The sequence below is a fragment of the Helianthus annuus genome, chromosome 8 (assembly GCF_002127325.2).
Source record: "Helianthus annuus cultivar XRQ/B chromosome 8, HanXRQr2.0-SUNRISE, whole genome shotgun sequence".
Classification (NCBI taxonomy): domain Eukaryota; kingdom Viridiplantae; phylum Streptophyta; class Magnoliopsida; order Asterales; family Asteraceae; genus Helianthus; species Helianthus annuus.
This window is the reverse complement of record NC_035440.2, coordinates 165,922,070-165,943,588: the sequence shown is the minus strand read 5'-3', so window position 1 is coordinate 165,943,588 and position 21,519 is coordinate 165,922,070. Positions and strand designations below refer to the sequence as shown.

The following is a 21,519-nucleotide window of genomic DNA, read 5'->3' as shown; positions in this document are numbered from 1 at the left end:
TCATCTCATTTATTATTATATTTGACTAATTAATTAGTCATTAAGACTATAATCCTCCACACTAAATATTTTTGCCTACACACATCAAAAGTTATCCTACACATTTTGAAATTTATCCTACACGTATTGAAATTTCTCCTACACAACTCGTAATTTATCCTACACGCCTCGTATTTATCCTACACTATAAATGAAATTTTATTTTTATTTTTTGTGAAAAATATATATCTTAAAAATAAGTTACAAATTTAAAAATAGTTAGTTATTAAAGATGAATTACCAATTAATGATGTATGTAAGTTTACTAATATACCCTTATAGTTACATTAAGTATAAATATTAAATGAAGTCTAATGAAGCATTTTTATTGGTTGAAATTTCTTCTTTTTTCTTCTTACAAAGAATTTCTTCTCATTTGAACTCTCCACTATATATATATATATATATATATATATATATATATATATAAATGAGATGGATTTGGGCCATGTGGCATGTGATTTTGGAGTTTTTTGATGATGTGGCAACCTATGGTTGAGGTCTTTTGTGAGTTTGGGAGGGAATCCATTATAAAATTGGAAATTCACAATTTTCCTCACATTGGACGCGTGATCCATATGTATGCGGGTCGGATTATTGGGTTTCCAAATACACCCACTTACCTAATTTGGATCATATAAATTAGGTCTCAATTATTATTTTGTAAATCTCACCTACCGACATCACAAATTTCTCTGTTCTCTCTCTTTTACAATTCTTCATCACCTTCCTGGTTTTATCAAGATTTGATCAAATTCAAAGGTAAATCTACCAAATCAAAGCTAAATATGTTTTCTTTGTGTTATTTGATTATATAGATGTTGATTTTTTTTACAAACTGATTCGATTGATACTAAGTTCGTCATTGTTCTTATTTATTTATTTTTTTTGTAGATCCGTAAACATAAGTTGCAGGTATGTTAATCCGATTCGATGCTCTCTTTGTTTCCACCGTTTTCCAGAAGCATCATCATGTTGGTCTATCAAGATTTGATTACTGGTAATCTTTTCCTTTCAATCTCACATATATTTTGTATTTATGAATTTAGGCTTATTAGCTCTTTGATTGCGAATCTTATCGTTTTTGGTTATTGATTAGGTTTAATTTGGTTGTAATCGTCTAGATCTATGTGTTACATAATCTATTAGGTTATTGTTTGATGTGAAGTTTTTTAGATCTTAAGATTGGTTTTTTAGGTTTATTTTGTGTAATGGTATTTTATTAGCTTTTTTTAGGTTTTGTAAATTTGTTTTTAATCTTCTTATTATTTGTCATGTGACTGATGTTTGAAGCTTTAATCTTTTGTTAGAATCTGTAAATTTTTTTATATCTTTTTAGCTGATTTTAGGTTTTATTTACTGTTTTATTAATTATTATCTCTTAATTGTTATGCAGTGGATTGAATAATTTCTTACTAATATCATTATTCCATTGATAATATTAATCAAGAAAAGATTTTCAGTTGATTATGATGAACACAAACAGAGAAAAAGGAGTAATACTACTTTAAATTAAAATTAAAAATTTAGGAAATTTTTGTCTTGTGATTAGTTGCTTAAATCAACGGTTTTTATCACTTTGATTAATTGAATGCTTTGAAATCTTGATGTTTTTTTTATGAGATGCTTTGACTATATTATTTGTAATTTTAGGGATGATTCGAGTCTTCGATTATTGTTTTTGTACTCGAGTTGCATATCTAATTTAAATTGTGTTTTATAATTTTAGGTGATGAGCTTCTTTCAGACTCCTTCCCCTACAAGAACTCTTGAATGGGATCCTATGTGAAGTTGAAGGAAAGGTATATCTTGCACCATTCTTTATCTTTATCTATATATCTATATATCTTGAATGGGATTCTATGGGAAATTGATCTCTATTCGATTCACTGATGTATATTCTTCTCCTCACCATTTTGTTTCGTTAATCAACTCATGTGTGCTCTTATGTTTGATACCAGATCTGATTCCAGTGATTAATATCCGCTTGAGTAACCCAATCTGAGTCTGATTTTTTTCGTTAACGATTCAGGTAAACTTTCCCGATTTGAGTTTTCTACAAGGCTAATCATCTATATTAATTTGTTATTTTTATGGTTTACCATTGCATAAGTTAGTATAATTTGTTGACAGAGTTTTGTTTTGGGGGATAGTTGTCATAAATTGAGTAATATTCAAGATTTATGTGTTTTTATTTTGATTCATTAGGTTTTTATTTTGGATGCCCCGGAGTTTTGGTTGCAACTATGTTGGACAGAGGTATGGTTGTTGTGGTTGGAAATTGGTACCATGTCCGTTGGTTTTGCTTGGCAAGGTTAGACTTTCCTAATAAGTTTGCTTGATTTACGGGATTGGATATTAGTGATTTGATTTTCCGATTTTAAATTTTAAATTTTGAACTCAATCATTATTTTAAATTTAAATTTTGAAGTAAACCATTATTGTGTTTGATTTTAAATTTTCAATTTCGAAGTCAGTTATTATTTTAAATTTAAATTTGAAAGTTTGCCATTAATGTGTTTGATTTTAAATTTGGAAGTCAATCATGTCACACCCTCAAAATCCACACGCGGAGTATTACCGCGAGGCGTGTGACGACCAGGATCTTAGCCACTAATTATTTTGAACGGATTAGTTATTGTTATAAACATTAGCATAACTAGTGACCTAATTAAAATTTTTTTTTTTTTTTTTCAAAACATAGTTTAAGTTCACAGCGGAAAGGGGAAGAAAACGCATCGTAATTGAAACCACAAGTTTATTAACATGTTACTTACGAACCACGCACTCCATCCGATTGCAACGTTCGTCCAAAGCTGTATCAAGCAACCTGCAAAGCATGCAGTAGAGTGTCAACATAACGTTGGCGAGTTCACGTGTTTGCAGTTTTCCAGTTTTAATTCCAAAAACTTGTTTTAACCAGTTAATTTACCCGTTTATACATGCCATGGGGAGCTACCCCATAAGTAAGCGACTAAACTGTTTTTCCAATACCGAACACTAGGTAACCGTTTGCGTTTCCGCAGGATGCCCCGATGTCAATGTTCTATCATCATTGACGGATGCCTGAGTACATTAGTTCACGACCGATCCCATACCATGGCACGGTGTGAGGTTGGTAAAACCTAAATAGCGCTATCAACTAATAACCCGTTCGCCTGGCCCCGGCGACTAATCGGTATTATGTAGTAGGGACTTGAGTGATAGAGTTTCGTTTAGTGTTGCTCGTTGCATTCCGTATAAACAGTAATTAACTAAGAGTTCCCAGTAACAAGGGAAGAAAAGTAGGTTTGTATCCCTCACAAGGGATAGTGTTGTTACCCGTATCCCACACCAGGAGATAGAAATACTGTATCCCGCACAAGGAGATAGCAAGCAATTCCAAACCAGGAATAGTTGTTTCGTTCCGTTTCCCAACCACCGGGAACGCATGCTTTAAGTAAAAAGTAGTGAACTCACCTTTGCTTTGCTCGGTAGTCAATTTACTTGTGTTACGTTGGTCAACCATACCCTATTATGGTTTATAAATATTTATTAGGTCCGTATGCAAGTAACATCACGCACAAACTACACGTATCTAGCACATAGCACGAAATTCATACTAGCATACACGTTATTGGGCCTATCCTAGCCTATAAATAGTTAAACAGTAACAGTTACACATTTACAACAGCACAAAGTTCAAAACATCATCTTATGCGGCCCAATAACTAAGCGAGACAGTCCAGTCGAAACCGGGTGGTCTCGACTCGAGATCATGAGGTCTCGAGTCGCAACCAAGAAGTCTCGGGTTGCAATGGAAGGTCTCGGGGGATGCATGCACGAGTCGAAACCTCGAGTCGAGACCAAGAGATCTCGAGTCACAACCTAATTGGTTTCGAGTCCCCTAATGTGCATGCTTGGTCTCGAGTAGTCGTTCACTGTTCTCGAGTCGCAACCGTAGGTTCCGACTTGCAACCCTCGCTGATGTTTCTAGGACCTTCATCCATATTGTACGAACCAATTAGATTACCTTATCATGTTTCATTTTACCGCACACTTATCAAAACAAATCAAATATAACACATTTCAAATATTTCAAGCATTGTTCAAACAGTTTATCATCGAGGTTTTTAACAATAAATCAACGCTGCTTCATCCTAAATTTTATAACATTATTTTCTTTCAAGTCAGGCAAGAATATTAAATCACAAGAAATCATATCTCAATATTATTTAAAGTCACCTATGTCCAAATATCATGTAGGAATGATTTGTTAACAAATCGATCCTTCAAATTACCCTTACAGTTAATATTATTCATCAAAAACTCAACATGTAATTTCCCACATCAAGTGTATGACAAATTTTTATAGTAATTTCATGATCAAAATCATATCAAAAGAACATACACTACTTCAGTGATTCCTAACGATAAAGCACAATTTATGATTAATATCTTCAACATATATATATATATATATATATTTTCTTTTTTTTAACTTTTATTCCTCGAACAAACAACCAAACAAACGAAAATTCCATCCGTTAACTCGACCACTAATTCATCATTAATGTCTCAACCATACTTTTACCGACTTTATTCACCCTACTTATGTCATAACCACAAGATGTAGCACTTAGTTTATAATCACAACTCCTTAATCATCAAGACAGTGAATAATATACCAAATCAAAGACCACATGAATCCCAAAATAATCAATGGGTCTGATATTATCACAGTAACATCTTCATCCATATAAAACCAAAAAAATCCACAATAACCACAATTGTTCAAACATAGCATATACTGACCGAGAGACCAAAGGGCGAAGGAGGGAAGCTGCCGCCGCTGCCGTGGTTGCTCCCGTCGCCGGCGTTGCTGGTCCGCCAGAGAACCACCACCACCGTCATCCACAATGTCTCGCCTTTCGTGGTTAACCAGAGCTCCGCCGGAAGCTCAGTCCGTCGCCACTGCTGTAACCAGCCATCGTCATCCCTCACTATCTCTTCTTGCCGCTTCCGTACGCCGCCACCAGAGAGGTGGTCGGCCAACCGTTTATCCGAGGAACAGGGAAGGTGTGGGTGTGTAGAGGGTGAAATCAGGGGTGGGGGTAGGTTTATAAGGTGAAGAGGAGGGTGTTTGCCGGAGGAGAAAGGGGCGCCGGAATTACTGCTCCGGTCATCGGGACAGTTGGTCGACAGAGAGAGGGGAGAAGGATGCGGAAGGTGGGTGTCGGCTGAGTTATGTAATGTTAGGGTTTTGGGTTTTAATTTATGTGGGGGTGGGGTGTTTAGGATTACTATGAAGGGTAGGGTTTTTAGATTTAGGGAGTGGGGTTGGGCCTGGCCCAAGTGCGTTGATCCATTTAAATGACTACTTGCCTTGCTCAAACAGATTGGCCCGATTATGATTAACTAATACGTAAATAATTAAAACTCTCATCGCGGACTATTATAATGACGATAATATCAATAATATATATATATAATAGTGAATACGAGCATTAATAAAATGCTCGTTTCTCGACGATCAGAATCAAGGGTTCGAGTTGTCACATTCTCCCCATGTTACAGGAATTTCGTCCTCGAAATTTAAGCTAAGACATACCGTTCGCTCTAATAGACTCGCTGATAACCTAGTGTCGTACGTTCATACACGTAGTTCACAAAATTTCACAAAATAAACATATAAGCCACGTAGCACATAAGGTCACATAGCACGTACATAGCACGTAACAGTCACGTAGCACAAGATCCACAGAGTTTGTACGTATTTCACATAGTATAGAATTTCACAAAATTAATTAATGCGCAAGAAAACCCGAAGTGTCACATTATCCCCAAGTTCAAGAAATTTCGTCCCGAAATTTTAGCACGCAGCCACTGACAAGCTAGTGTGTTTAAACGTTTTCGTAGGGCTTTACATCACCCCCTGTTGGTTTGGAATTTCTTCCCGAAATTTAGCGGTAGCCTCAGTGTTGGAAGTGATGTTTGTAAACAACTGGGGATACATGCGCATCAGCTGGTTTTCCCGTTCCCAGGTAAACTCTGGGCCACAGCGTGAGTTACAACGAACCCGTTCTGTTGGTTACACTACGCTCGAGGGTTTTGATTTCTTGATCCTTGATCTCAACCGGTTTCTCAACGAAGCGTAGTTTGTTGCTGATCACGAGTTCCTAAAAAGGAATAACGAATGTTTCATCTGACAGATACTTCTTCAGATTGGGCACATGAAAGATGTTGTATACCGCACTCGGCTCTTCAGGCAGGTTTAGTCTATCACAACCTTACCGATCCTCTCGGTAAATTTCAAACGGTCCAACATATCGCGGATTAAGTTTTGGCCTGCTTGTCAACACGTACCACACCCTTCCAGGGTGAAACTTTAAGTAGAACTCAGTCTCCGACTCGGAGTTCTAGAGGTTTCCTACGCTTATCCGCGTAGCCTTTCTGACGGTCTGGAGCTGCCGCCATGCGTTGTCTGTCCTGGGCAATCCTACCCGTTGTGTCAAGTGCAAGTTTTGGGCCAGAAATTTGGCTTCCGCCCAACATAGGGGTGAACGGCATCGGCATCCGTGCAATGCCTCAAATTGTGTTGCCTGAATGCTAGTGCGGTAGCAGGTTGTTGGAAGAGATTTCTACATAAGGGAGGTGTCACTCGTATCCCTGGTCAATACACATGTTCTCAACATGCCTTTGAATGTTTGGATGGTGCGTTTGGCCCGACCATCAGGTTGCGGGCGATAAACGGTGCTCATGCCTAACAGTGAGCCAAAAGTCTTTGTGCGCAGCCTGCGACGAATCGGATGCAAAATGTGTGTTTTGGTCAAAAGCGATAGAAGTCGGCACTCTGTGCCCAGCATCTACTTCTTATCAAGTAGATGTTTGCAAGCTCAAGGGCTTGTCGGTTTCTTTGGTCGCATGCCATTACTAGCAGACATTTCATCAATGTCTTGGGCAGGATAGAATAAAATAGGAGCACATCATAGATTATCTTTCAATTACCGGAGTTGCGGATCGCTGAGCATCTCTCTTAAAGCCAGATGATGCTCTTTCGAGTCAAACTCGTGAGGGGTTGCGTACGGTCGAGAAATGCGAGCGTTGCGACGTTTAAAAGTCGTGTGGGAAACTTAACGCAGGCGGTTGAGTTGTAGAGGTGCCAGGGTAGAGCCTAGGAGTCGTCCTGATTCCCACTGGTTCTCGGAATAGGTTCGGACGTCGTCAAAAGAAACAAGTGTCGAATTCTGACAGGATAGAATAAATTCGAGTGTCGTAACTAGGTATTAATCGTATCGAGTTCGATGAACAGTGCTTGCCATACCCGTTACCCCCGGGGTATCCTTGGCTCGTTGCTTCAACGGGTAACATTTGTAGAAAGTAATTTGTCCGAACGGAGATTTGTGCAGAATAGAGTAGGATAAGGATCATGGAATCCGTGTAACATGGAACGAGTAGCGAGATAATGCAAGAGGGGTAGTCAAAATTGGTGCGTCCAACTTGAGACAGAACACAAAAGGCTTTGAGGTCGGCAATAAGGATTTACCTGGTGTCGATGAGGTAGTTGGTCGTACACAAGCTGTGGGCGGTTTGGATTAAGGAACGTCGCTTGTCGATAAGGTGCATTACGTCGATGTGGTTAGCACCATAAGAAACGGCTATAGAGGGATGATCGTCGTGTGGGTTTGTAGGTTTAAGGGTCTACTGAGACATATGGCAAGAGGTGACTCTTCGAATCGGTAAGAATCCAAGTTCGAGTGGATTGTTCTAAGTCGCGCGAATGAGTTTGGAGTAGCGCTCGCGTCGTCGAGGGGGTTTCGATGTGAAATTGCAAAAACAGGTTTTCGAGAAGTACGATTGAAATAACACGTTGCTGAATTTCAAAGGCTAAAAGTTTGTCGACTGAAGGTCGAGGTTGTTGGATTCACCAACTGATGAGAGATCTGGTCAAGGTTTCTACACGAATAAACATGGATGTCGTGATAAAGAAACGATAGAAGCGGGGATACCATCTGAGCAATAAACGCGGGTTCGTACGAAAGCTAGCGAAAGGATTCACCGAATCAGAAAAGTCGTCAAGGAATACGGTTCTGGCAATTGGGGGATAAGGTAAGCATCGGGATCACCGTAATCGTTGGTGGGTTGACTGGCTCGTATCGTCGTCTAGCTACGCCTTTAAATACGCTGGTTTGTAAGAAAGATGTCACCTTGCTGGGCTTTGGAGCGTGTTGTGGTATAGGGTTCAACTTAAATAAAGAATAACCATGTAACGAGGAATTAGGGGAGATAACTTCGCAGTCGATGGAAAGGTGATACCATTGCGGGCACCACAATAAGAAGCATACACCATGCATGCTTTTCGTGTTCGAGACGTGCAAACAGAAACCCGAAAAGTGTAGACTCACTAGAATGCTTCTAGAATTCAGATAGTCAGTCGTGTGAGGGAACAAGTCCCACTACTTAAGTTGGGAAAAGAAATACGCAAGTAAAAAGGATGCGAATGACGTCGTCATTCCTACTAATATCCCCTGCTGTAGGGGTGGCTCCCCTTCGTCGATTCGTTTTTGTAACTTCTCTATGCGCCTCGTAGCAGGCCCGTCCTGGGCAGGTCTATCGAGTGGACGTCCCTCGCGTCGATTTGCTGTCCAGGGATGATATAAAGAAATACGTGGACGAGGGCTTGGAATAACTAGTTCCTTGCCCTTAGTGTGTCGTAGTTTCGAATTAGGTTTAGGAGGACTCACTCCTGTTTAACACGTAACATGCTAGCCTAGCCTTCGTATGATCCACTGCATTAATTACTAAATATACGCACATATATGCTAATTATACACATACACACATGCGTGTTCACACACATAAGTTATGCACAAGTAAATGTCGTTAGCCTACCATTACCAGGTGAGTATCTGAGGTTGACGAACTTTGCAATCCGAAGTGTGCTGTAGTTGTGGTTTCCATTAAAGAACGGTTATAGTCTGGTTTTCTTATAAAAATATTTTATTTCCCAAACCAAAATATTTTATATTTAAAACCTAGTTCGCTATAACCAATGGCTCTGATACCAATCTGTCACACCCTCAAAATCCACACGCGGAGTATTACCGCGAGGCGTGTGACGACCAGGATCTTAGCCACTAATTATTTTGAACGGATTAGTTATTGTTATAAACATTAGCATAACTAGTGACCTAATTAAAATTTTTTTTTTTTTTTTTCAAAACATAGTTTAAGTTCACAGCGGAAAGGGGAAGAAAACGCATCGTAATTGAAACCACAAGTTTATTAACATGTTACTTACGAACCACGCACTCCATCCGATTGCAACGTTCGTCCAAAGCTGTATCAAGCAACCTGCAAAGCATGCAGTAGAGTGTCAACATAACGTTGGCGAGTTCACGTGTTTGCAGTTTTCCAGTTTTAATTCCAAAAACTTGTTTTAACCAGTTAATTTACCCGTTTATACATGCCATGGGGAGCTACCCCATAAGTAAGCGACTAAACTGTTTTTCCAATACCGAACACTAGGTAACCGTTTGCGTTTCCGCAGGATGCCCCGATGTCAATGTTCTATCATCATTGACGGATGCCTGAGTACATTAGTTCACGACCGATCCCATACCATGGCACGGTGTGAGGTTGGTAAAACCTAAATAGCGCTATCAACTAATAACCCGTTCGCCTGGCCCCGGCGACTAATCGGTATTATGTAGTAGGGACTTGAGTGATAGAGTTTCGTTTAGTGTTGCTCGTTGCATTCCGTATAAACAGTAATTAACTAAGAGTTCCCAGTAACAAGGGAAGAAAAGTAGGTTTGTATCCCTCACAAGGGATAGTGTTGTTACCCGTATCCCACACCAGGAGATAGAAATACTGTATCCCGCACAAGGAGATAGCAAGCAATTCCAAACCAGGAATAGTTGTTTCGTTCCGTTTCCCAACCACCGGGAACGCATGCTTTAAGTAAAAAGTAGTGAACTCACCTTTGCTTTGCTCGGTAGTCAATTTACTTGTGTTACGTTGGTCAACCATACCCTATTATGGTTTATAAATATTTATTAGGTCCGTATGCAAGTAACATCACGCACAAACTACACGTATCTAGCACATAGCACGAAATTCATACTAGCATACACGTTATTGGGCCTATCCTAGCCTATAAATAGTTAAACAGTAACAGTTACACATTTACAACAGCACAAAGTTCAAAACATCATCTTATGCGGCCCAATAACTAAGCGAGACAGTCCAGTCGAAACCGGGTGGTCTCGACTCGAGATCATGAGGTCTCGAGTCGCAACCAAGAAGTCTCGGGTTGCAATGGAAGGTCTCGAGGGATGCATGCACGAGTCGAAACCTCGAGTCGAGACCAAGAGATCTCGAGTCACAACCTAATTGGTTTCGAGTCCCCTAATGTGCATGCTTGGTCTCGAGTAGTCGTTCACTGTTCTCGAGTCGCAACCGTAGGTTCCGACTTGCAACCCTCGCTGATGTTTCTAGGACCTTCATCCATATTGTACGAACCAATTAGATTACCTTATCATGTTTCATTTTACCGCACACTTATCAAAACAAATCAAATATAACACATTTCAAATATTTCAAGCATTGTTCAAACAGTTTATCATCGAGGTTTTTAACAATAAATCAACGCTGCTTCATCCTAAATTTTATAACATTATTTTCTTTCAAGTCAGGCAAGAATATTAAATCACAAGAAATCATATCTCAATATTATTTAAAGTCACCTATGTCCAAATATCATGTAGGAATGATTTGTTAACAAATCGATCCTTCAAATTACCCTTACAGTTAATATTATTCATCAAAAACTCAACATGTAATTTCCCACATCAAGTGTATGACAAATTTTTATAGTAATTTCATGATCAAAATCATATCAAAAGAACATACACTACTTCAGTGATTCCTAACGATAAAGCACAATTTATGATTAATATCTTCAACATATATATATATATATATATTTTCTTTTTTTTAACTTTTATTCCTCGAACAAACAACCAAACAAACGAAAATTCCATCCGTTAACTCGACCACTAATTCATCATTAATGTCTCAACCATACTTTTACCGACTTTATTCACCCTACTTATGTCATAACCACAAGATGTAGCACTTAGTTTATAATCACAACTCCTTAATCATCAAGACAGTGAATAATATACCAAATCAAAGACCACATGAATCCCAAAATAATCAATGGGTCTGATATTATCACAGTAACATCTTCATCCATATAAAACCAAAAAAATCCACAATAACCACAATTGTTCAAACATAGCATATACTGACCGAGAGACCAAAGGGCGAAGGAGGGAAGCTGCCGCCGCTGCCGTGGTTGCTCCCGTCGCCGGCGTTGCTGGTCCGCCAGAGAACCACCACCACCGTCATCCACAATGTCTCGCCTTTCGTGGTTAACCAGAGCTCCGCCGGAAGCTCAGTCCGTCGCCACTGCTGTAACCAGCCATCGTCATCCCTCACTATCTCTTCTTGCCGCTTCCGTACGCCGCCACCAGAGAGGTGGTCGGCCAACCGTTTATCCGAGGAACAGGGAAGGTGTGGGTGTGTAGAGGGTGAAATCAGGGGTGGGGGTAGGTTTATAAGGTGAAGAGGAGGGTGTTTGCCGGAGGAGAAAGGGGCGCCGGAATTACTGCTCCGGTCATCGGGACAGTTGGTCGACAGAGAGAGGGGAGAAGGATGCGGAAGGTGGGTGTCGGCTGAGTTATGTAATGTTAGGGTTTTGGGTTTTAATTTATGTGGGGGTGGGGTGTTTAGGATTACTATGAAGGGTAGGGTTTTTAGATTTAGGGAGTGGGGTTGGGCCTGGCCCAAGTGCGTTGATCCATTTAAATGACTACTTGCCTTGCTCAAACAGATTGGCCCGATTATGATTAACTAATACGTAAATAATTAAAACTCTCATCGCGGACTATTATAATGACGATAATATCAATAATATATATATATATAATAGTGAATACGAGCATTAATAAAATGCTCGTTTCTCGACGATCAGAATCAAGGGTTCGAGTTGTCACAAATCATTATTTTAATTTAAATTTGTAAGTAAACCATTAATGTGTTTCACCCGTTTAGTACATTCATTTTTTCAATTAACTTAATTCATCTTTAATGTGACAGAATGGATGGAATGCTCTAAGAAGGTTTCTTTGTTAATTAATTCTTCTCTTCGGCTTATAAGGGATGACGCTAAGGTAATTAACATCAAAATTATATCTTTTTATTAGCTTTATAATTTCTTTCAATGTATTATTTTGTGTTTTGACTTGGATATAAAACATAATGTGAAGGTATATTTCAAACTTATTTTACCGGTTTTTTTATTTGGATTGCAGAATAAGTGCTTTAATGAACTAACAGGTATTTGGATTCTATTGGAGTGTAAACTTATTTCAAATGTTCTGTAGGTTCTATTGGACTGTAAATTTAGTTCTTGATTTTGATATTTGGTATTTTTGTTTTTTCAAGTTTTAGGTGAACATCCAATGAATAAAAAAGAATTTTGATTATCACTGTAGGTTTTATTATACAAAACTCCGGTTAGGATCTCTTCGAAAGGATTATCATGCAAATCAGGTCCCTTTTACTGACCAGTTTACTAATTATTTTATGTATGTACTATTTCATACATTCTTTTTCCTTTTCAGTTATAATCTTTGCTCTGTTTTTTGTTTATTTCAGCACATTTGGGGTTTCGAGTTTCGTTATTGTGCTTTAACACCATATATATGTGGCCTGGTGATTGCGTCTTGGCATAAGGTTTGTTAACAATCAATAAATTTGTGTTAACAATCAATAAATTTTATGAGATTATATTTATCATTTGGTTTCCATGACTAATACCCAGACTTGATTCCCTTTTAACCTGTTTTTATTTGGTACATTAAGATAAATATAAATAGTTTTATGTCTTATGTTGGACCAGCGGATTACGATACCCGTTCTCAGCTTTGTGTGATTTCTTTTTGCGATGCGATGAACCTCAATTTTTGCGTTACATGGATCTTTTGTAACCAGCTTTGTTGATTTGTTATCATGCTTCACTAAATTTACGGAACTGTTAAATTGCTTCTCTCTACTGGTAACAAAATCACTAAATTATATGTTTACTATTGTATTTTGTTTCAGTAAAGTTAGATCTTGATATTCTTTTGATTGATTTTGTTGATCTACGATATTGTTTGTGATTTGTGCTTTTAGGCTTCATAATATGGCTTTTATCAATGGTGTATGAAGCTGAATATGGTATTTATGATGATGCATTAAGGTAAGCTTTGTTGTCGTTCAAATGTTCTGTAGGTTCTATTGGAGTTTAAATTTAGTTCTTGATTTTGATATTTGGTATTTTTGTTCTTTCAAGTTTTGTGTGAACATCCAATGAATAAAAAAGAATTTTGATTATCAGTGTAGGTTTTATTATACAAAACTCCGGTTAGGATCTCTTCCAAAGGATTATTATGCAAATCAGGTCTCTTTCTACTGACCAGTTTACTTATTATTTTAATTATGTATTGTTTCATACATTCTTTTGTATTTCCAGTTATAATCTTTGCTCTGTTTTTTGTTTATTTCTGCACATTTGGGGTTTCGAGTTTCATTATTGTTATGTGATGTTGTATAGTTTTGAATGGATTGATGGAATTGTGTTTTTTTGTCGAAGTAGGTTAACATTTGGCAATTGTTTCCTTTATTCGTTGTTTGTTGCAGATTTGGGTTACAAGTTCGTCGGTTCAGTTCTTAATCAATTATCTTACCTAAATATTGACATGGTTTGGTATTAGAAGGTTCATTACTTTTTATAAAAGACATATTTTTATGGACCATCTGTTAATCATTATTAGAGATATGTAAAATTTATGAATTTGATTGTTAATCAGGTGATATAATGGAAGCCCAAGCAATTAAATCTTTGTTTTCCAAATGCGACATCTCGTGTCTTGGCTTATTAATGTACTTTTCAAATGATTTTTTCCTTTTTTTCTCCAAGGTAAACATGTAAAATATGTAATGTGTGTTTTCTAAATATGAAGTTAAAGGAATGATAATGTAATTTATATCACCAATTCAATTTTGTAAATGAAATGGGTTAATGTCAAAACAAATACTCATCAAACCAAACTAATTTAGGTTGGGTTGGCTCTCTTTTAACACTTTTTTTTTTCAATTTTCGTCTTTCGTTTTTTTAATAATGGAATGTTTGAAACCAAAACTGACCGATTCGGTCTCTTTTGAGGGCGCAATTTAGTTGGTTTCAAAAGTTCCAACCCTGGTATTTCACATTGATTATGTAGTGTGTGTGCATTTTTAGGAACTTATGAAAATATTATATGGCTGCAGTTGAAGAAGTGGAAAATGATGTTACGCGGTGGTGATTACGGTCTTTGTGATTGTTGCCGAAACAGAGTAGTAGTTCATCATCAAATTTTGGAAGGTTCTCTATCTTGCTTTACATCCTAAACCCCAGTTTTACAGTATCTCATGATAATCTTTCTTTGTTTTTTAGAATCTGATCAAATTGGGCCATAATCTGAAGAAATGTGTTTAAGCTATGACAAGGTGTGTATAGTATTATGATTGATATTATAAAAAAATAACTATAACAGCTTCTCTTCCTATAATTTTGTATATGATTATTTATAAAATGATTACAGGTATGATAAAAAAAATATAAAAGTTGCTCTTCCTGTCTTTTGTTCGCTTCACGTTTCTTCGCTAAATCAATAGTCTGGATACGCCCACGAAAAACAAAATGACAATTTATAGTGTATTTCTCATGACAGTATGAAGGCTATGGTTAAGGATAAATGATAAGATCTTCAAAGGGTTCGGTGCTTTTCAAACTAAAATAGTGCAAGACATTAAGGAGGCTACTCTCTGTGTGACACCCCAGGAAAACCAGGCAACCAACGCAACATAACTAGCTTCCTCAGTAACCACGTGCTAAATTTCGGGACGAAATTTTCTTAACAGGGGGAGAATGTGACAACCCTCATAATTCCATGTATCCGTACAATTTATTAATGATAATTAAAGTGCTTGATGACTGTGCTGGATCACTTAACTGCTTTCTGATTACTGTGTTATACTTACATGTGCTTGTTAACATACTAGTAGTGTACGTAAAAAGTTACTAAATAATCATGTATGCTTTCCTAAGTGTTGACAATTAAAAATGTTACAATATATATATATATATATATATATATATATATATATATATATATATATATAGGACACCAAACGAAACAACTTAGCACGTTAACAAACCGGTATCTAACCAAACAACCGGACACTACCCGAAACACCAAAATAATGCTAGAAGCATTGTTTTTATTTTTCTAAACTAGTTAGAGTTCCCGAACACCCTAACACACTATATATTTCATAACACACCATAAGACACTAACCAATCACTTTATTTCCAAGTAAATCACTAACTAATAAGTTGAAACCCAACCAAGCACCCCCCCCCCTTGGGACGGTCACATGGGGTCTCACACCCCTTTGATTTCTTTGATTATTTAAATGGATATGTTAGGTACTTTGGAAACACATTGACCACTAAACCATTCAATGTTGGGAGGTTATAAAGGAAACCAAGGGATCATAACCTACATACTTCTCTAACCCACCTTCATCCAAAACTCTCTCCTCCTCCCTCTTTGGTCTCAGCCGACCACCACACCACCCACCACCACCATCACTTGATCATCTTCAAGCATTCTAAGAGCATACATAGGTGTTAGAAGGCATACAACGAAGCGCGGTGTGTTCGGAAGTTGAAGGACCTCTCTTATCTTCTTTTATCCACCACTTTTCTTCACTTGAACTCTCCTAGCTTTGAGCTAGTGGTAAGTCTCTTAGATCTACTCATTTTACATCCTATGAAGGTGGTTAAAGTATGAATCATAATGATAAATGTGAAGAACATCAAGAAGACTAAAGAACATAAAGATGAAACTTAAACATAAGCTTTAAATATAAAGAAATCATGTTGTTGTGGTGTTGATATGCTTGTTGATCATTGTTTGTTAGTAGAAATGATGTGAATCACCATGTAGTCTTGCTAGATCATGATTAAAAACATGATCTAGCAAGATGAGGAAGTAAAAATGTTGTAGGATGATGGAATCATCCACACATAAACTATGAACTTGAATGAATGAATAGTTTCTTGAAAAATAAAGATCAAAGTAGGTTACAATCTTGTAGATCTAAAGATCCATGAGTGGTTTCTCAAAAGAACCAAGTGAAAAATATAAGTTTCATTAAATATTGGACCTTGCAAAAACTAATCACATTTTTGGTGGATAAACAAGTGTAGAAACACTTGTGTAACTAGAAACGTTCATGAAGAAATATTTTTAGAAAATATGGTGGAAGTTGTAAACACTTAAAGTCTTTAAAAATAGAGTTTTTAAAGAACTAATCACATTTTAAAAGGTAACAAGACTTACTAAGTATGTTAGTAAGTTACTACATATTTTTATAAATTTTCAAATTCATGAGTTTATAGTTCATGCTTGTTTTTGGCAAGCTCGGAAAGTAGAGGTTGTATATTATTAATTGAGAATTGTTTGAATGAATTTTTGAAAAGAAAATGATATGCTTGTAAGAATGGACACCTCCATTTACAAAGGAAACTCTGGCGAAATTTTTCTAAAATTTCAACACTTAGAAAATATTTTTCTAGCAAGTGTTTACTAACGTATTTTTAACCTTGTTTTCAAAATAAACTTCGCCATGATTTTTATTACAAAATACCAAGTGCCGGAGGTTGATTTTCGTAAATAAAATTTGATAAATATATATTTAGAATATATATATATATATATATATATATATATATATATATCTTATATTAGAACACTTGTGTGGATACTTGTTTAATTGTGAGATAGTAATATTAGTTTAGGGTAAAATAATGTAACTTAGCGATATAACTTGACAGTTGAATTGTGTGGTATGTGGTAGAAAGTAATGAGTAAATAAACAGTACGTAGGACACGTGTTATGCATGAAAAACTGATTATTATGTGTACCTTATTAGGTCGTGCTTGATTTCCTGATTTAATTGAGTAATTAATCTAACCGAGCAAACCGAGGTGAGTTCACACACTTTCTAAGGCATGGGATTCCCGGTGGTTGGGAATGGGTTAAAGAATTAAAACAGAATCTGCATATCCTCCTTGGGTAGGATATGTACGACCATCCTCCTTGGGTAGGATGCCAATATTAATCCTGCGTATTCTCCTTGGGTAGAATACGTACGTTCGTCTTCCTTGGGTAGGACAACAACCTTAAAACTTACTAGACAAAACTCTATCATGAAGTCCCTCGATTTATATCGACTTAATCGCCGAGGCCAATGGCGAGCGGGTCATTAGTTAATAGCGCTATTAGGTTTAACAAACCTCACACTGTGCCAGTCGGACGGGCGTGTACTAATGGACTATGGCAAACTGTCAGTGATGATAGACACTGATGTAGGGCACAACTTATTTGCGTTAGTTGTCACACCCCCAAAATACCACCTAAGGAAAGTCCCTGTTAGGCGTGTGACATACCAATAACGAGCCACTAATTACATTGAACCCATACAATTTCCCAAATGAAATCATCAATTATTAAATAAAAGTTTCAACAATAAGTTTAATTAAAACTCAACATGTTCAGCGGAAGCAAATAGTAAACCAAGGTTAAATAGTTTCAAAACCGATGTATAGAATCAAGAAATCAATCACTTGAATCCCTCTAGTCGACCCATGAACACTCCAGCTACTCCAGACAGCAAGTTCCAAGTCTAAGACATCAAACGACCTGCGAGCATGCAACAAGCGTATCAGACAACGCTGGTGAGTTCATAGTTTTACAAAAACGTTGGTTACCAAGTGTTTAGTTAATCCTTTTAATTTAATTCCGAAAGTAATGTTGATAATACCCCGAATACAAGACGGCTTCTGTCACGGCCCCCGACCCGGTTTGACCCGTTTCAGGAGCCGCGGGACAGAAATCCCGTGATATTTATTTATGTGATTTTAGCAGCGGAAATTTTTTTAACATCAGGATCGTTGTAAAGCTAAAAACTTTTCCCGATTATTTTTATTTTACAATTCGGGATGAAACCCCGATAATTTACAATACATAAGTTTTAGTGATAAATCCTTATTTCAAAACATATTTCTTTATTTTATACTGAGCCACTATTTTAAGCTTGAAATGCTCCTCGGCACTTTTCCTGATTTACAGTAGATCACCTGAAACATGTTTGAAAAAGGTTTTGTCAGCGGGAAATACTGAGTGAATCATTCTATTTACTGAAAACGACACATTTGTTATAATTTACAGTATTAAGGGATTTTACATATGTTTATTATCAACCAACTTTCAAGAATAGGTATTTGTCACAGACCAGCTCTGTGACTGTGGTCATATCACCATTGGCTGTCCCAATGAGTGACGTATATCACTTACTTTTAGGCTCGCCCACCTAATGTGATTAAAACAATAGTAATACTGTGCACAATACCCCACATACCGGCTGTAATTTGGTGATTACATAAACTTAATCACTGTAATTATAACTTTTGGAAAATGATTTGGAGTATTGTAAAACAGTTGATAAAAAGATAATGACTCACATTGCAGATTTAGTATGGATAAAATATGATTTAGCCCTGTTAACCTAATTTCAACAATAATGCACACAAAACAGGGTTAGTGATCAATACAGCAGTTACGATAACTCACGAGATCAAATTCTCACAATGAACGACAAAGTGCAATACTTAAACATTCATCGATTTAACGACGAACGACAAAGTATAACCCTAATGTGGGCGGCACTTAAACATTCTTTGGATATATTGATCTCGGAAAATGAATCGTAATAGCGATCGAGTAATTACCCTGTTCCGCGGCAGCGATTTGATATTAGTGTGTGTGTTTTTTGTAGTATACTGATCTTAATTCGACGTACAGACATCAAGTGAACGTCGTTTTAACTCCCCTGTTCAAGTCCCAAAATCGGCTATTTATAGTGAAATTTGAGACTCGCTTACGGACCGTATGCTTGATCCTTTACGGTCTGTAAAGGAACCGGTTGGCTTACGGTCCGTAAGGACCTACCCTTACGGTCCGTAAAGGGTGCAGTCTATATGGTAGAGTAGGCTAGTCAGTGGCATAGGCTTGGTGAATCAACAAAATTCGAATTTCAGTATATACAACGCATATTTAAAGATAATTATCAAGTAGGGTTTAACCCCCCTGAGTTTTAGGGGCCCTGATCCTGATTCCGATTGTTCCGGAAATTTTAGGGTTAGTGCGGAATTACTTGGGTGTCTTAATTAGGGTTTCCTTATTGACTAATTATCATTCTAATTATTAATTTTAATGAGAGTTGTTACATCCTCCCCACCTTAGGAAAAATCTCGTCCTCGAGATTCATTGAAACAGATGAGGGTACTTGCTCTTCATTTCTGATTTCAGTTCCCAAGTGTATTCCGGTCCTCTCTTTGAATTCCATTTGACTTTCACCAGTACGAGTCGCTTGTGTTTGAGAAACTTGACTTTTCGGTCTTCTATTTGTAAAGGTTTTTCTATGAATTTCAGCTTTTCATTTACCTCTATGTCTTGAAGAGGTACTACCAGGAATTCGTCTAATAAACATTTCTTGAGGTTGGATACATGAAATACATCATGTACTCCAACTAGTTCTTCTGGTAGTTGTAAGCGATAAGCAACTGGTCCGATTCGTTGAATCACTGGGAATGGTCCAACATATCTTGGACTCAGTTTTCCTTTCTTACCGAATCGTACTACTCTTTTCCAAGGAGATACTTTTAAAAGTACTTTGTCTCCTATCTGGAATTCGAGTGGCTTGCGACGATTGTCTGCATAGCTTTTCTGGCGATCTCTGGCTGTTTTCAATCTTTCCTTGATTTGAGTTATCTTGTCTGTGGTTTCTTGCACAATTTCTGGACCTGATAATTGACTTTCTCCTATTTCTGCCCAACATACGGGTGTTCTGCACTTACGTCCATACAGTGCTTCGAATGGAGCGGCTTCAATACTTGAGTGATAACTATTGTTATAGGAGAATTCGATTAATGGTAAATGGTTATCCCAATTACCTCCAAAGTCAATTACACATACTCGGAGCATGTCTTCTAGAGTTTGGATCGTCCTTTCACTTTGTCCGTCTGTCTGTGGATGATATGCGGTACTTAGATTGAGTCGAGTTCCCATTGATTCTTGGAAACTTGTCCAGAAACGGGAAGTGAAACGACTATCTCTATCCGATACAATGGAGAGTGGAACTCCATGTAAGGATACTATTTCATCCACGTACAACTTGGCTAACCTTTCCATATTAAAGGTTTCCTTTATTGGTAGAAAATGAGCTGATTTGGTTAATCGATCCACGATTACCCAAATGGCATCATTACCTTTTCTGGTCTTGGGTAACTTAGTAACAAAGTCCATTGTTATGAGTTCCCATTTCCATACAGGCATTTCTAACTGTTGTAGTAAACCTGAGGGTTTCTGATGTTCGGCTTTAACTTGTGAACAAGTTAAACACTTAGATACGTATTCGGCTATATCCTTTTTCATTCCTATCCACCAAAAATTCTTTCTTAAATTTTGGTACATCTTATTGTTTCCTGGGTGTATAGTATACCTAGATTTATGAGCTTCCTCTAAAATCTTTGATCTTAAATTTCCTTGTTTAGGTACCCAAATTCTGCTTTTGTGGAATTTCCAAATTCCATCATTTCCTTGTTCTAATTCTTTTAGGTAACCTTTCATTCCTTCGGCATCGTCCTTGATTGTCGTTTCCTGAATTTCCTTCAATTGTTCCATTAAATCTACTTGTAGATTTATTCTAAGAGCACGGACTCGCTGGAACTTACGACTTAAGGAGTCAGCGACTACGTTTGCCTTTCCTTCGTGATATTGAATATCACAATCATAATCACTCAGGATTTCCATCCATTTTCTTTGTCTCATATTTAACTCTTTTTGCCCAAATATATATCTTAAACTCTTATGATCTGAGTAAACTTACTTCCATACAGATAATGTCTCCATATTTTAAGGGCAAAAACTATAGCTCCTAATTCTAAATCATGAGTCGTATAGTTTTCTTCGTGCTTTTTCAATTGTCTGGAAGCATACGCAATTACTTTCTTGCGTTGCATCAACACACATCCGTATCCTAGTTTTGAAGCATCACAATACACCTCAAAATCTTCTGTTCCTTCTGGTAAAGCTAAGATTGGAGCATTGGTTAATTTCTGTTTTAAAATTCTGAAGGCTTCTTCTTGTTTAGGTCCCCACTCAAACTTAGTGGCTTTACAGGTTAGCTTAGTTAATGGTACAGCTATCTTAGAAAAATCCTTAATAAACCGTCTATAATAACCGGCTAAACCTATAAAACTTCTAATTTCCATTGCA

At 37.1% G+C, this 21,519-nt stretch overlaps 1 long non-coding RNA gene across 1 annotated transcript; it reads left to right on the top strand.

Moving 5' to 3' along the window:
* Positions 1-716: 716 nt before the first annotated feature.
* LOC110871548 lies at positions 717-12,257 on the top strand. Its single transcript, XR_002553826.2, has 6 exons — positions 717-801; positions 934-1,039; positions 1,769-1,841; positions 2,001-2,071; positions 2,248-2,353; positions 12,184-12,257. It is a non-coding gene; the product is annotated as an uncharacterized LOC110871548 (long non-coding RNA).
* The last annotated feature ends 9,262 nt before the right edge of the window (positions 12,258-21,519 follow it).